Consider the following 17,017-nt stretch of genomic DNA (forward strand, 5'->3'; position numbering starts at 1 on the left):
CTCCTGGCTTTCTCTCTGTGCCCTTTAGAATTCCCTTTTCCTTTCTTTTTCTTCCAATTCCATTGTTTTAATTTGAAACTGAATTTGAGCCCATTCCAATGAATCACAGGTGGAGACCTCTGTTTCTCAGGCATTCAATCCAATTTCATATTTTCTGCTATCACTTCAACTATTTATGAATTATTTCCCGTTACAGGTAACTCAAATTACAGTATATGCGACAACTCTGTTAACATATTCTTCCGTATCTTCCATAACCCAATCAGAGTTATATCCTCTGCTCCCAAAAAATGTTTAGCCACGGAAACAGCCATTTTTGCAGTCTTTCCACTTCCAAATTGCTTTGCACCCACCCCTGAATTCAAAGTGCTTCTCGTTCTTGAAGCCTTCAGATGCACCAAGTCGAAAACAGCAATGATTAAAAATATATCGCTCAAAGAGCCCCCAATTATTATGACACAGCCAGTGGTAAAGGCTGAGCTCTTCAGACCCCAGATGAATCTTGAAACAATTGTCGTAACACATTTTTGCGATTCTATGTTCTTAAATGCAGGCTTTCATTTAATCAGTGATTAGAGCACGGGGTATCAAGATCGTTTTAAAAACTAAATTAAATCTTTATTAATAAAATAAAAGTTGTAGCACATTCATATGTCTACACAATTGCTTCTATAATAAATACAACAATCCCTCAAATTAACCTGGCTCTCAGTTAGACCACTGGCAAGGCAGCAGTAAATTTCATAGCTTTAAACAGACAACTGGCAAAGCACACCCTGGACAGTCAGATTCAAAGTGAGTTTATTTCAGCTCTGGGCTCCTGCGGATAGCAGCTTAAGGCTTACAGGCTGGAGGCTTCTCACACTTTTCCAAATTGTAAAATGCCTCCACATTGCCCACAATCCCCTTTCTCCTTTAAACATACCTTTCCCTATGAAAGCAGATTCTCCAGCATATCACTAGCCTTTTAACTTCACCTCTTCTAACAATAACATCCTCTATTAGATAATATCACCAACTTTAACTCTAACACCTATGTGTTCTATTGTCGTTGATATCTTTTGATGATCTGCTTCTATCACTGCTTGTTTGTCCTTACAACCATACCGCCCCCCCCCCCCACCTCTCTGTCTCTCTATCTCTCCGCCCCCCACACACACACCTTAAACCAGCTTATATTTCAAATCTTTCTTGGACTCGAACTCAAGTTCTGTCGAAAGGTCATGAGGACTCGAAACGTCAACGCTTTTCTTCTCCGCCGATGCTGCCAGACCTGCTGAGTTTGTCCAGGTAATTCTGTTTTTGTTTTGGATTTCCAGCATCCGCAGTTTTTTTGTTTTTATCTTTATCTGCATTCTCATCGGCATATCAACCAAAGTCGAAGACATTTCCAATTTCGTGCGTTTCCTCTTGTAAAGATAATAGAAATACTCCCCGTCGGGGAATTGAACCCCGGTCTCCCGCGTGACAGGCGGGGATACTAACCACTATACTAACGAGGAATTGCTGAATTTTGTTAGAGTAGAGAAACCTGAGGTTAACTTAACTCAGTTACAAATGAAAATGCTGAAGCGGCACAATGTAGGACTGGAGGATTTGCGGGATTCCTTCAGTTTTCTCAGAGACTGGAAGGATGACCGGGTACCTTATCTGATTGAACTCGCTGTTCTTCAATTGCAAGCATGAAATTATGACGCGTAATAACCCACAAATTGATAGATTTGTTGAATGAAAGAAATTGAAATGTCCTCCAATCAGCACATTCATATCGTGAAGCATTCCTCTTTTGTGTAATATCTCGGTTTATCAATGGGAAAATTGACCGCCAGTGAGATCTGCGGATGTCATATTCACGCCAAACTTCCAGGGAAGTTGCCAATATGGGGAATTGTCAGTGAATACGCGGCACACACCTATTCACAATCATGCGCACGACTGACGAAAAAATGTAAATCCTGCACCTGCAGTGAAAGTCTAGCAGAATTCGGAGACAATGAAAATGTCTTCAATTCAGGTTATCTGCTTTGTTGCAAATCCTGGCAAAATAATACTTCTTCTTTCCCATTTTGGGACTTATAATAATGATAGGGATGTATTTTTCCTCTTGAATCATTTCCCGACCAGGAACCCAAGGAGGGGAAAAAAGCCCAAATGTAAAATGAAACGTGAATATATTTATGTTCACCCTGCAGTGACGGGGTGATCCGCAAAAGCTCATTATTGTGTCCAGCCTCCTGCTGGGCCGCCGTGTTGCATTTGTTTACTATTCGGTTCAGCACTGTCTCTCCGGTCGCTGACTCTCCATCCTGTCGATTGTGCTGTCTCAAGAACTCCGAGAAGGTAACGCATTCGATTACTAAAATCACAAGACAAAGACTGTTTAAGTGAAACATTTGGTCCCAGACCGAGTGTTTAGTTCACCAGCCAGCCGCCCCAGAGAATTACATGCAACACATTTACTTGCTTTATAAATCCTGGCTACTGGTTGATATATGCAGTCACCTTGTCAGCATCAATCGCCTTCAAGGGTAAAGGTCTCCTCCTGTCTGCTGTAGAAGCTTGACCCCTGCAGTTTGAGTTCGGTAGTGCATCACTAGTGAAGAATGGATATACCAGGCGGCTTACAACCAGATTTTTCTGTTACAAATTTTTCAGGGTCTTCAATTATTCAGGTGCTACCAAAAACAATTGACAATGTTGCAGTTCCACCTTCTCTTGGCACGGTTCTGAAAGTTAGGTAATTAATTTGAGCACCTGATAGTCCGATGACTGCAAATGTGTGTTGCTACTAATGGGATGTGAAAACTGGAGCTTGTACTTTCATTTTCTGAGTGAATAGTACTTGCGTCATATCTCCGCTCCCGTTCCCGTTCTTGAAATCTGCCTCCAAGAGGTATCCTTTGTGTGAAAATAGTTTCTTGTGGTTACTGGAGCTATGCAATTTCGGCATGCATGAGTGGTTGATTGGCAGTTGCCCCTTGAGGTCTGCCACAATGCTGGGAATGACTGCTGGCCTTTTTGCAAAAGTTAAAAAAAAAATGTTTCAATGATGAGGATTGAAACATCATAAACAGCGAGTCAAAGCTTGATCGTTGAGATTTGTCATTTAAATTTCTAATCTGGTGACAAGTAGCACTCAATGGCGTCCCTAAACATCAACGTTTCTCGGCTGAGCTAAGCGGGCCACTATATGCCTCACAGAGTGGTGGAACAAAGTATTTTTACATTATCTCAAATATGACATCCCCATCCTTTGAGAATGGTTAAGAGTCAACCACATTTCTGCAGGCCAGAATGGGAAAGGACAACAGATTTCCATTCTGAAAGAGCAGTTGTGAACCTGATATTTTTTTTACAACAATCGATGATAGCCTAATGTCGGTCAGCCTTATTTAGATCAGATTTACATCACTTAATTTCTCAACCAGTTTTAAATTCGATCAGCTGCTGGAGTTGAGCTTTCACCTCTCTGGGTTACTAATCCAGTGCCATGACCAGAGCATATGTTAATGACTCGGATTCAGGCATAAAAAGTACTATAGCCAAATTTGCAGATTACACCAAAATAGGTGGGAAAGGAAGTTGCAATGAATAAATAAGAAATTTACAAAAAAAATATGGACAGGTTAGGTGAACCAGCCAAAATTTGGCAGATGGAGTTTAACGTTGATAAGTGTGAGGCTGTCCATTTTGGACGAAAGATTGACAAGGCGACTTATTACTTAATTGTAGAGAAACTTCAGAATGTGCCAGTTCAGAGGGATCTGGTTATCCAAATGCATGAAATGCTGAAAGGTACTATGCATGTACAGCAGGTAATAAGGGAGCTAAAGGGAATTTTGGCATTTATTGCTAAAGGAGTAGAGAATAAAAATGTGGACTTGTGATTGCAACTATACAAGGCATTGGTGAGACCACTCCTGGAGTACTGTGCACAGTTTTGATCCCCTTATTTGAGGAATGATGTAATTGTATTGGAGGCGGCTCACTAGCTGGACTTCAGAGTTGTGGGGCTTTTCTACTGAGGATAGATTGGGAAGTCTAGGCCGATACCCGCTAGGGGTTAGAAGGATGATAGAAGATCTAATTGAGATATAAAAGATGCTAATGGGGATATACAAAGAAGACGTGGAGCAGATGTTTCCCCTTGTGGGGCATTCCAAATCGAGAGGCCATATTTTCAGGCTAAGGGGTGGTAGATTTAAATTAGATATGAGGAGGAATTACTTTTCTCAAAGGATAGTGAAGCTGTGGAAGTCACTACCTCAGAGTGCAGTGGGTGCATTGCGCTTAAAAAATTAAAGGAGGTTTTAGATAGACATTTATTTAGTAACAGGTTCAAAGGTTATGGAGTGGGTGGGAAACTGGAGTTGAGGCCGAAATTAGATCTGCTACGATTGTATTGAATGGCGGGGCAAACTCGACTGGTTGAATTTCTTACTCCTGCTCCTAGTTCTTATGTCCTTATGCTCTTACATTCTTATTTTCTGCTATTTCCACTATTCTGCAGGTACATTTTCTCCAGAACAAACAGATGCATTTGGCAGATGATCCAAGTCTCACAGCCATCTCGAAGTGCAATTACAACAACAGCATTGTTGGTCTTGCTCAAACTCTCAGACCTTCCTGCAAAAATCTGGAAAGCTGAGGTCCTACCTAATACATAATGATAATGGTGGAGTAGGGGATATGCCAGGCCATGAACTTACAGATTGTGGTTGAAAGCAAATCTGCTGTTGCTGCTGGCCCACAGTGGTGTATAAATGCTCTTGATTTGAACTGTTAGATGTGTTAGAAATCTGTCCCATTTAGCAAGATGTTAGTGTCACACAGCACGATAGATGTTATCCTCAGGTTGAAGTGAAGAAAGTCTGAATAACTTTTCCCGCTGATAATTCTCTCTTCGCCAATTGTGTATCCAATCTGTCACTGTCCCTTTAACCCAAGAAATTCAATTTTCATAGCAACGCCCTTAAATGACACTTGGTTCCATTTTGTTCATACAGATATCATTATGTTATCTTCCCTGATCAACTCTCTCGTTACTGAGGGTAAGAATTCCATTAAGTTTATCAGATACTACTTATCATTAACATGCTCGTGTTTCTGGTCATTTATGAACTTATTTATCTGAAAAAAGAAACAAGTATTTCTGCCAGGAATATGGTCTGCTGAAATTACCCCACCGCTGCCATTATTATGGCTGCTCTGTTGTTCCAGGTTTAATCCCTATTTCCTTTAATATATATCATGGGACATTTTCAAACATCAAGGCCTGTGGCACCAATCCCAGGATTGAAAGGTTATGGTCGGTGCCTCCGCTACTTCCATCATTCCTTCCCTCAGTTGCCCTCATACATCCCACATAGACCGGGCAAATATTCTACTTTATTGTGGTATAAAAAAGTGCTGGATTGAAATGAGTTAACGCAACCTGTTGGTTCAGGAATTGTGAGTAATATCAGTCTACATGTGCTTAATTGTGTCACTGGGGTGTTTCCCCCTTCATTAATAAGGGACATATTTCAATGCATTATCCCAGAGCGTCAATGGGAAAATCACCTCCAACACCAACAGTGATCAGCGTCATCAGTGAGAGGGAGAGGGGACATCAGAATCTGAGAAGAACAGGTTTGAATGCTCGAACAATGGATCAGAATCTTACAGCAACAGATTGGAATGTTACAAGAATGTACAGAAGTTTATCCTGGACGTTTTACTCGCTTTCTACATATTATGATATTTTGCCATTAGCTGATTGCACCTATTACTTTTTTCGGGTTGTGAAAGGAGGTTATTATCCCATCCTGGTGTACCTAGTAAGTATCTCTGCCCAGTTATTTATTCTATAAACCACATTTAACTTGATTGCTGTACTTGATTTTTGAATTTTGGAAAGATTGTCTTCAATTTCAGTCAGAAATGTCGGTCCCTATACACTGAACCTGAGACTGAACCAGCTTGTCCAGAACATGTGTGATCCCGTTTGACCCCGAGGTGATTAGTGGCCCCATATTCTCTCCACTCCCAATCCTTCCCACTTCCTTCTCCATAATATCATCCATCACCGTCTCCACCTCTGCCCAGATACTGATTAAACCCTCACCTGTGTTTGAAGCCAGAATCGACTATCCCAGTGTTATCCTGGTCGTCCTCCCACTTACAACCCTTCATAAGACCCAACAAACCCCAAACTAACTTTTGCATATCCTAACTTACACCAAATCCGTTTCACCCAGCACCTCTGTTCTCACTGACCTACTTTGCTTCCTGGTCTCGTATCACCTCACTTATAATATTTTCATTCATACGATATGATCCCTCCATGCCTAACTCCTGTGACTAAAGCAAATCCCTCTGTTAGTTTTGCATATTCTTGCAAATTGCTCTGCTGAAGTTTTAGTCAATATAATTACAACATGATTATAATTCACGCAATATCTCCCCATGGCCATGATTCTGGTCTTTGTAGATGGTCACAGTCACTGGTGCCAGATTTCTGAACCTCAAACAATTAAATGCTGCGCGAGGCCCTGTCATTGACTTCCCAGCGTCTTCCAAATGGTACTCCATGTTGGACAGATGGTTTCAGCAGCTTTGATACATGAAACTCGGATAGTTCCTGGCCATTGAACGTCTGTGTTGCTCACTCTCAGCCTAACATTTTTACCACAACACAGCGAACCACCACTAGTGATATCTTAAATGACTTGGCACAAAACCTACAGCTGTGGGGAGTTTGACCGAATATTTTAATTGAAAAGTTCGTGCAAGTGTTATTGATGGTTTTCTCTAGCTCACTGTGTAGTGAGCTCCTCCTTACTTGCTGGAAGGACAGTGTGTTTGGTAACCAAACTCGGGGAGAGCTAAGGGCATCGTTGTTACATTTCACCTGAATCTGTAACATGACCAACAAATGGAGATGGGAAGCTCCATAAAAAATGGAGGAGGGGGCGGCTGTGCTCTATCCAGCCCCAGTTTTTCAAGAAGACTTTACCAACCTCCATCAAACCCAGGAGCAGAGCGTGAGGCAAACCTGGCTCAACAAGGAAGTGGTGAAGGAGCTGTTCCATCCACTTAAATACAACTGCGAACCTCCTACCAGGGTGAGGAAGGTGCTGTCAAATGCCATTAACATCACAGCTTCATTGAACTTCGATGGATTGGGAACTTTCCTGAAAGGATGATCTCAATCGATCTGTCCAGCAGGTGACGGAGACCATCCATGCCGGGTGAGATGAATACGTTGTTTTTTTTTCCCCTCAGCAGGGAGAAGCAGGATTAAAAATTCCATGTTTTTCCCAACATTAAAGATTCTCGATGCTGACTGTTGCTCTGCAGAGTCCCCTTGCCAACGTGGAGACATACAGGAACATCAAAACCTCGTACCGCATTAATGTACAATTCCTGTGGGCCCATGCACAGTACATGTTGGTGAATGTTCGCTATCCCAACAGTAGCCACGAAACCGCCATTCTGAAGCAGTCGGCCATTCCCTTCGCCTTCTGATCTTTTTCATATCTGAAGCGTGGCTTCTCACAGATGAATTTTGCCGCCTCGGTATGTGATTCAAAACACCCACACCCTCATCAATCCCCATCACCAAGCAACAAGCGGAAAATAATACATGCCTTGAGTTAACAACTATCATTGTGACGAATCAATGTTTCTGATTCCTGAACAGCCGATTGTTACTAACCCCCCACACCACCACACGCCACCCCGACCCCCCCACACCCAAACCCCCCGCTGACCACCCCAATGCACGTTGGAGCAGGTGGTGAAGTTCATGGATTTCTGCTGCTCTCTTTATATCATCCCCATTATGAAGACACAGGCGTTGTCACCAGAAATGTGGAGGGTACTTCAGGGGGAGGAGGAGGAGGCTGATGGGATATTTTCTGGACGACTTCGACCCGGACAGGCTGTTGGAGAGAGCTTGCTAAGATTTCGGTTCCCATTGGACAACTTCCCTTTTCCATCATGATTCCCCCATTCTCCACTCTTAAATCCATTTAATTCGCCAGTCACAACTTCCACTTGGCCACCATCATGTTAGAAAAACCAGCAACAAAAACAATATCATTCGAATCTTTATACAACAACAAATCCAATTATGCAAACAAAACTGAAATATTTACCCTTGTGTGTTCCTTCAATGTTTGTTCTGTGGTATCCTCCGGCTTGCCTAGTGCTCCTACAGAGTGCTTAACCAGTGAACTACAAACATACGAACAAGGAGCAGGTGTTTCACGGTCGGCCGCTCGGGCCTGGCCCGCCATTTAATAAGATCATGGCTGATCTAAAAGAAATCCTGTCCTGGATGACCTACTAAGAATCTGCCTTAAAAATATTCAAAGGTTTGTTCCCACGACCGTTTCAGGCGGGGGGGTTCAAAAGCCTCACGACCCCCTGCAAGAAATAACTGGCCTCATCTCTGTTATAAATATGCGACCCCATATTTTTAAACAGTGAAACCAAGTTCTAGTTTTTCACACAAGAGCAAACATCCCCTCCACGTTCACTGTGTAGACTTCCCTCAGGATGTTATATGTTTCAATCGAGTGGCCTCATACACTTCTAAACTCAAGCGGATACATTCCCAAATTGTATTTATAAGATAACCTGCCCATTCCACTTCTTACTCTGGGAAACATTCTCTGAATTGCATCCAACACATTTACATCCCCCTTAACTAAGGTGACCAAAATTGTACAGAATACTCGAGATATTTTTTCAGTCGTGTTCTGTGTAGCTGAAACATAGCCTATCAACTTTTTTTATTCACTCCCCGTCGCAATAAATAACAAGATTCTAGTAGCTTTCTTAATTAATTGCTGTAGATCCATACTAGCATCTTGCGATTCATGCACTAAGACCCACCAAAGTTTTGCATCTCAGAGCTCTGAAAAAGCTCACCATTTAGATAAAATGTCTCATGTCTATTCTTCCTGCCAAAATGGGGAATTTCAATCTTTACCACGTTATATTCCATTTTCCAGATCTTTGCCTTTTTCCAGATCTTTCCCAGATCTCAGATTCAGTTGCAAAACTATTTTTTTGATAACTTCTTCATGTTCTCTCTACAAATTAATTTCATCCATATCTTTGTGCCAGCAGAAAATTAGCCAAGTATATATCCATAATGTGGATGTGGTGCACCACAGATGCATCACCCTAAAGGGCGTAGCCCCATTTAAGACTTTCCCTCGCCTCTCAAAGCTGCATCCCTCCCGTAGGTCAGCTTGCTTTGTCTGACAGCTAGGCCTTTTTAGCACCCTGCACAAAACATCAGTTCGGCTTTCCTTAGCTCCTCCTTTTTCTGGACTGGTTTTTGTCAATGACCCACTGGTTGGGAGAGTTGGTGGTGTAATGCTAATGTCGCTGCTCTCGTAATTCAGGGCTAATGCTCTGGTGACACAGGTTCAAATCCAGTGAAGCAACTGCTAATTGCTGTAAAATCCATCTCGTTCATCAATGTCCTTTAGGGAATGAAATATCCCCCGCCCTTTATTTGGTCTGGCCTACATGGGACTCCAGACTCAGAGCAATGTGATTAAATCTTGAATACTTTCTGAAATTACACTAATGGGGAAATTATGAATGTGCATTAAATGCCTGGCCAGTGGCACCCACATTGCATGAATGCAGAAATAACTGCTGTTCCAGGGCAAGTACAACAAACCTAAATGTGGAAAATTGCCCAACTATGTTCTGTACAAAGATAAACTGGAGGAATACAAGCCGGAAAATTACCAGGTCATCAATAGTCAATCAAGTGGCAAATGCTTAGTTAGAAATTGTTCAATGACGCTTAGTTTGGTTTCAGCCAGGGAGACTCGTTTGACCTCATTTCAGTCCTGGTTGAAACATGGACAAAAAATCTTGACTGCCGGAATGAAGAAAGGCTGACGACCCTTGACAGCAAGGCCACATTTGACAGAGTGTGGCATCAAGGAGCCCCAGCAAAACTGGAGTCAATGCGGGTGGGTTGGTAGGTATATCCGCTGGTGGGTGTCATACCTAGCACAAAGTAAAATGGTTTTGGTTGTTGGAGGTCAGTCATCTTAACTCCAAGTCATAACTGCAGTTCTTCCTCAGTGTAGTGACCTCGGCCCAACCACCTTCAACTTATTGATGAAAAGTCTTCCTTCTATCACATGGTCAGAAGTGGGAATATTCTCTGTTGATTTCACAATGTTCAGCACAATTTGCATCTCCGTGGATACTGTAGCAGTCCATGTCGAAATGCAAGAAGGGCTGGACAATATCCAGGCTCGGGGTGAAAAGTAGCAAGTAACATTCAATGCACACAAGAAACTGGCAATGAACATCACCCTGAAAAGTGAACTTAAAACTCGCTCGTTGACTTTTAATGTCATTGCTTGCACTGAATGCAATATTATGAATATCTTGGGTCCCGTTGACTTGAAACTGAAATGGACAAGTGACATAAATACTTTCTCTGCAAGAGCAGGTCAGAGACAGGAAATCCTGCTTTGAGAAACTCAATTCCTGATTCTCCAAAGTCTGTCCACTGGCTACAAAGTGCAAGTCAGGAGTGTGATGGAATACTCCCCACTTGCCTGGATGAGTGAAGTTCCCACAACACTCAAGAAGCTTGACACAATGCAGGGCAAAGCAGACTAGTTGATTGGCACCACACACAAAAGCATTCACTCCCTCCACCAGAGACGCACAGTAGCATCAGTTGTATCATTTCCAAGATAGAAACCAGCCATTCACCAATGCAACTTCGACAGCACCTTCCAAACCCTCGACGAGTGCAATCGAGACAGACAAGGAGAGCAGATAGTTGCGAACACCACCACCTGGATGTTCTCCTCCAAATCACTGACTACCCTGACTTCAAAATATATCGCTGTTCCTCAATGTCACTGGGTCAAAATCCTGGAACTCCGTTCCTAACAGCACACTAGGTGCATCAACACCACATGGAACTTAGCGGTTCAAGAAGGCAGCTCACTACCACCTTTGCAATGGGAACTAGGTATGGTCAATGAATACTAGCCCAGACAGCGAAGCCCGCATCCTGTGAATGAATACCAGAAAATAATTTCACTAGGCAGCATTACCAGAAGCGCTGACGTGTTCTCTCTAACAACCTGTTGATGGGTCAATAGTGAAACTACAGATTTGATCAGTCCAGAGATTCAGTCAAGAATGCAGAATGGTTAGTTTGTAAGATAAATGGAATAACATCTATTGAATATATTTGGAATTTACCCCCATACTTAATTTATTTAATCTGTCGACAACGATGAACTTATACAGCTTTGAACTTAGAAATTAAATCATGTCGAATTTTAACATTGCACTCAACACAGGTCTTCATGGCTAATTTTAGGTAAGTCCTTATTTCTTTTCACATTTCGAAATGCTTCAATTAAATTTCACCAATGAATTCCCAGGATCCACCTGTTAGGGTTAAACAATAAACAAATAACTTATTGATCCCGTCATTTGTTCATAATGTGGTTCAGATACTTCAACTTCTCAGGGAGATCTCTACAACCCGTAGTCCCAGGGTATGGCATATGATTTTACATTGCTGCATGTTCCGTAACTTGGCATTGTGAAGGAGTCTGCCGCTGGAGCTGGAGGAGGGCGAGCAAAGGATCCTTACCTCGAATGAGGATGAGGAGGTGAATTGGAAGGAATAAGGAGGAGGATAATGAAGAGGTGGGTAGTAAGGCAGAAAGGCCACGGGAGAGTCCCTGGTGATAAGTGGCATGGCGTGACCAGTGATGGGCACAGGAGCCCATGAAGGACTTCATCATGACCAAAGAATGTTTAATCCAGCATTGGTTCACTTGATGGCTGCCAAGGAAGAGGATGAACCAGGGCATGGAAGAATGGGGAGTATTTTCAAAACATCAAAGACAGGGCATTGTATCCATCATATCACACATGAGGGAATTTTTCTAGATACGACACACAAGCTATTGGAGAGAAAATGGTAAACCCTGAACACATCTTGACTTCAACACCTTGTTTGAATATTTTGAATTGTTCATGTAATGTATTTGTTATTATTCATGGGATATGAGTTTGTCACTTGCAAGGCCAGTATTTGTTGACAATCTGTAATCATCCTTTAATGGTTTCCCTTGCTGAGCCATTTCAGAAGGCAATTAAGAGTCTACCACATTGCTGAAGTCCTAGAGTCAATCCGGGGTAGGATGGAAAATTTCCTTCCCTAAATGACATTGGGGAAACAAATTGTTTTTTGAATAAAAAGATCAATGATGGTTTCACGGCCACCATTACTGAAACCATACCTATATTGCACATTTAATAATTGTGTTTAAATTCCACCAGATGCCATGGAGGAATTTGAACCCATGGCCAAGAACATCGAAGTGGACGCCTGGATTACTTGTTCAGTGACAACATCCCCAAGGCTTCACCAGATAGATGTTACATGTATTTCTGAAAATCCATAGTTTACCTAAACACCACTGTGACCAAAATGGTTCTCTACCTACCGTTGTTTCCAGCGCTCATGGATATTCCTAATGTTGTATTGAACTTTTTCCCTCGGAGGAGGTGCAAACAGGCTGCTCACCTCTGTGGCTATATGATTGTGATAATCATGGTGGTCTGCCTGGTCGTTCAAGAAACCGTTGGGACTCTCCCTGTGATTGCATTACCTGCATCCCTGCAGGAACCGCTCACGCACTTGGACCCAGGTGTCAGATGTTGCTTCTATCTGAGGGATAAAGGAATCAGAATGGACTGAGATTCCCTAAAATTTCACCTGCCCCTCACTCACTTTTTCCGATTGCACAGGCTTGGGGATGGTGGCCCGTTGTTTGGATTGAGTAGGCAGCTGGTGCACTGCTGGGATTCCCTCGAGGTACTGATCTTCCACCAATGAGGTAGTCCTGTTCAGGGCCCTGAGATGAACCCCCACTACTGCAATGGAGCTGGTGCCACAGTGCAGTATATCTCACACCTGCTGCATGGACTCACCACGAGGTTGGCCAATCTCTCATTGTTTCTCGTCATGGGCTCCCCATACCAGAGTCAAGATCTAAGTCATGATCACCATGAGAACCACAATTCAGAGCGGATGAGGCCTCAATGCTTCAGGCAACTGTGTCCGATGGCATCATAACTGCTGCTGTGTTTACAAATAATGAATCCCAAACTGAGACTCCGGAGGCTTTCTCTCATTGTCCCGAGGGGCGCCTTGGTTTTGGTCCTACCTGCTCCGGTGGGAACAATGAACACAAATCTTTGAATATGATACCAACTCCTATGCCTGAAGCTGTGCTCATCACCCTGTAGTCCCCACCTTATGTTGGCAGTTGCACCAAGTGCTGCATGAATCTCTGGGCTGTTGCCTGTTAAATGCAATGGCGGCGATGGTGCTTCCTCAGACAAGCCTACCTCCTACTCGTGGAGTGGAGGAATGGGGGAGTTTGCGGTGGATCTGGAACCCTGGGAGTTGTGAGAGACCCACAAGGCAGCAGTGAGTTAATGTCATGCAGATTATTCTCTTTCTAAGTGACTTTCTTCCACATCTCTCTCGGCATTTGGTCTCTGCCAATCACTGACTTCCTGAGGAAAGAAAATCACAACTTGTTACACATTACCAATCCGGCCCGAGTTTCCATTCCAAAACCCGGTTCCTTCACACCACCCCCCCACCCCCCCCCCCCACCGCCCCCCCCCCCCCCACCCCCCCCACCCCCCCCCCCCCCCAACCCAACCGCTCCCCACAACTCAATCCCAAACCCAGAAGGAACTTGTGCCCTTCATGGAACAGTTTGTGCCTGTGTCAGTCTACCCCTGTCAGGAGGATGTCCAGGCTGTGCTCCATGAATCAGAGTGCAGCTGCCTCCTGGAACTCTGAAGGGAGCCTGGAATATTCAGGGAACATGATCACATGATCTCCTGCTATGTTTCTACCTCTGTCAGCTGCATATCCAGGCCATGCTCCGTGAAGCAGGTTGCCGCTTCTCCCCAGAACTCATGGCATTTCATTGGTCTGCCATCCAGGTATGAGGGTAGAGTTTGTATAGGGTCAAGATGCGTGTTATTCATGCTGTTCCTATCATGAATCTCGTGGGATGTATTGTAGGTTAGAAGGGAGGTGCTTCATTTTGTGGCATATGAGAAAATGTTCGGTGGGAGACAGGCCGGGGGCCTCAGTATTGCCTCAGAAATGACAAGGTGGCAATTCATGTCCCATGTCAGCAATCCGATAACTCATGGAATTATTTTCTTAATAATTTTCTGGGTTTTATCCGAAATTAGGTTTACGGAGTTGATGTATTTTCTGTCTCTGCGTTTGAATTAATCACATTTTGTAGTCAAGCAGACATGCAATTTGAAGTTGTAGACAGATGTATGGTGTAGACGTGTCTTTGACATGCTAATGAGTAAACGTGTTTGGGGGCATAGCATATCAGGGGTAAAGTAGATTTGCAGTGATATATAGTTGCTGTTGGAATTTAGTTTTCAAAGGGATCTCTGTCTGTATACAAATAGCCAGACAAGATAGCAAAGGTGCGTGTTTCTTTGTCTCAAGGGTGATTGACAACACATAGTGGCAACTTGAAAATATATTCATTAGGGGCATTAGGAGAAAGTAAAGTTACACAGACACATGGACCCAATAGAGTTTACAAATTTGAGTGGGAGGTCGATGTCGAAAGGAAAAAGGAGCTCTCCATCAGGAAGAAAACATTGTAGGACCGAACAGAAGTGCGAGAAGCCTCTAGCATTTGTACATAAACCTGCAGTCTACAGAAACGGAAGCTGGAAAGAGACATTTTGAATTCCACTGTATGGGATATTAGGTTAACTTGTTGGACAGACTTAAGAGCTAAAATGTATTATTTTTAGCCTTGCCTTAAATGGAAAGTAACTGGGAGCAATGTTAGTTAGGGATTTTAAGAGTTTTTCGAGTGGTAATTTGTAGTTCTGCTTATGAGTTTCAATCTCCTCTTTTGTCAATAAATATTCAAAGAACAGCCAGTGTCTTTTATGGGTGAGCAGGAAAAGATTGTTGCATCAGGGTACAGAGGTTAGAGCAGATTGACTGCATTGCAGCTGAACAGGGGACAGAAACATGGCTAATGAGTAAACCAAGGCAAATGTTATTTAAGGGGGCAGCTGACACAGAACAACAATGTTGCAGTAATCAGCGAGATGAACAGTAATTACCTGCATTGCAAAGATCAGAATCCTCAACCCAGAGAGGCAGAACCCAGAAGGCCAGACTCATGCCCTCGGGACATGAGCTCAAATCCCACTACAACAGCCAGTGGAATTTAAATTTAATTAACAGAAACTGAAATTGGAAACTAGTTTCAGTATGTTATTTTATACCTTCATGGGATGTGGACGTCGATGGGTAGGCCAGCATTTACTGCCCATCCCTAATTTCCCTCGTTCAGAGGGCATTCATGATTCAACCAGAGATAAGGCAGGAGTAAATGTCTTGAAATCTTGGAAGGCACATTTTGCAGAAATGAGAAGGGACTTGGCTGAGGTTACTGGACAGCACGGTTGGAGGATAAAACAATGGGAAACCACTGGGAAGCAGTAAAAAGCACGATCCTAAGTGTACAAAAAGATATGTCCCCTACAAAAATAAGAGGTGTGCTGTCAAATCTAGAGCCCCAATATTGTCCAGAGGAATACAAGGGAAGATCAAACAGAAAAACAAAGCATAGGATTGGCACAAAGAACTAAGCACTGCAGATAGCCTAGACGAATATAGGAAGTGCAGGGACGAAGTAAAATTGGAAATAAGAAAATCAAAGGGAAGACGTGAAAAAAGATTAGCAAGTAAAGTTAAAGATAACCCAAAGATAATATACCAATAAGTTAAACATAAAAGGTTATTTAAGGAGATATTGGGACCTTTCAGAATTTAGATGGAAACTTGTGTGTAGACGCAGAGGCTGTGGGTAGCGTTTTGAATGAATATTTTGTCACCATCTTTACAAAGGTCAGGGGGGATTTAGATAAAGTAGTCCACGAAGAACACTGGGAGATATTGGACTGGATAGTCATATAGATGAGGAAGTACTCGAAGGGTTGAAATCCTTGAAATATGATAAGTCAACAGGGCCAGATGGATTGTTTCCAAGCTGCTGAAGGATGTAAGGGAGGAGATAGCGTATGCTCAAAGGCTGATTTTCCAAGGTGCAAAATATACAGGGGAGGTACTGGAGGAGTATAGAATTGCAAATATTGTTCCATTGTTTGAAAAGGTATCAAAGGAAATTCCAAACAATTATAGTTCATTAGTCTTACATCAGTGGTGAGCAAATTAGTGGAACAAATTCTGAGGATTATTTGTCATTTGGAAGGGCATGGACTAGTCTGGGATGGTCAGCGTAGATTTGTTAAAGGGAGGTATTGCCTCACAAGTTTGGGTGAATTATTTGAGGAAGTGACAAGAAGGGTTGATGAAGGTCGTGCAGTGGATGTTGTGTACATGGATTTTAGGAAGGCATTTGATAAGATCCCACATGGCAGATTGAGCAGGAAAATAAAAGCACACGGGATTCAGGGTAATGTGTCAAACTGCATAGAAGGTTGGCTTTTGTAACAGGAAACAAAGGTCGATGGATGCCCCAGTGAAGGCAAAGTTGTTTCAAGTGGTGTTCCTACAGGGCGCAGTGTTTGGACCCTAACTGTTTGTGTGATATATTAGTGATTTGGATGGGAATGTGGGAGGTACGATTGTGAAATTTGCAGTTTACACAAAGATTGGTGGAGTAATGGATGGTGTCAAGGATAGACATAATATGAAAAATCATATAGGTTGGGGATGGAGTGGGTGGTAACGTGGCAGATGTATTTACACATAGAGAATTGTGAGGTCATACATTTAGAGAGGGCAAACAGTTACAAAGATTACACAATAAATGGGGATATACAAAGAGAGGTAGTTGAAGTCACCAATCTTGGCGTATGAGTACACAGGTCACTGTAAGCAGCACTTCAAGTACACCGAGTTGTAAAGAAGGCA

The 17,017-nt window shown here is 42.8% G+C and overlaps 1 non-coding gene across 1 annotated transcript; it reads right to left on the bottom strand.

Annotated features, from left to right (window-relative positions):
• Positions 1-1,430: 1,430 nt before the first annotated feature.
• On the bottom strand, positions 1,431-1,502 carry trnad-guc. The gene has a single exon. It is a non-coding gene; the product is annotated as a tRNA-Asp (tRNA).
• Positions 1,503-17,017: the final 15,515 nt, after the last annotated feature.

Source organism: Carcharodon carcharias (assembly GCF_017639515.1).
Source record: "Carcharodon carcharias isolate sCarCar2 chromosome 24 unlocalized genomic scaffold, sCarCar2.pri SUPER_24_unloc_2, whole genome shotgun sequence".
Lineage (NCBI taxonomy): Eukaryota > Metazoa > Chordata > Chondrichthyes > Lamniformes > Lamnidae > Carcharodon > Carcharodon carcharias.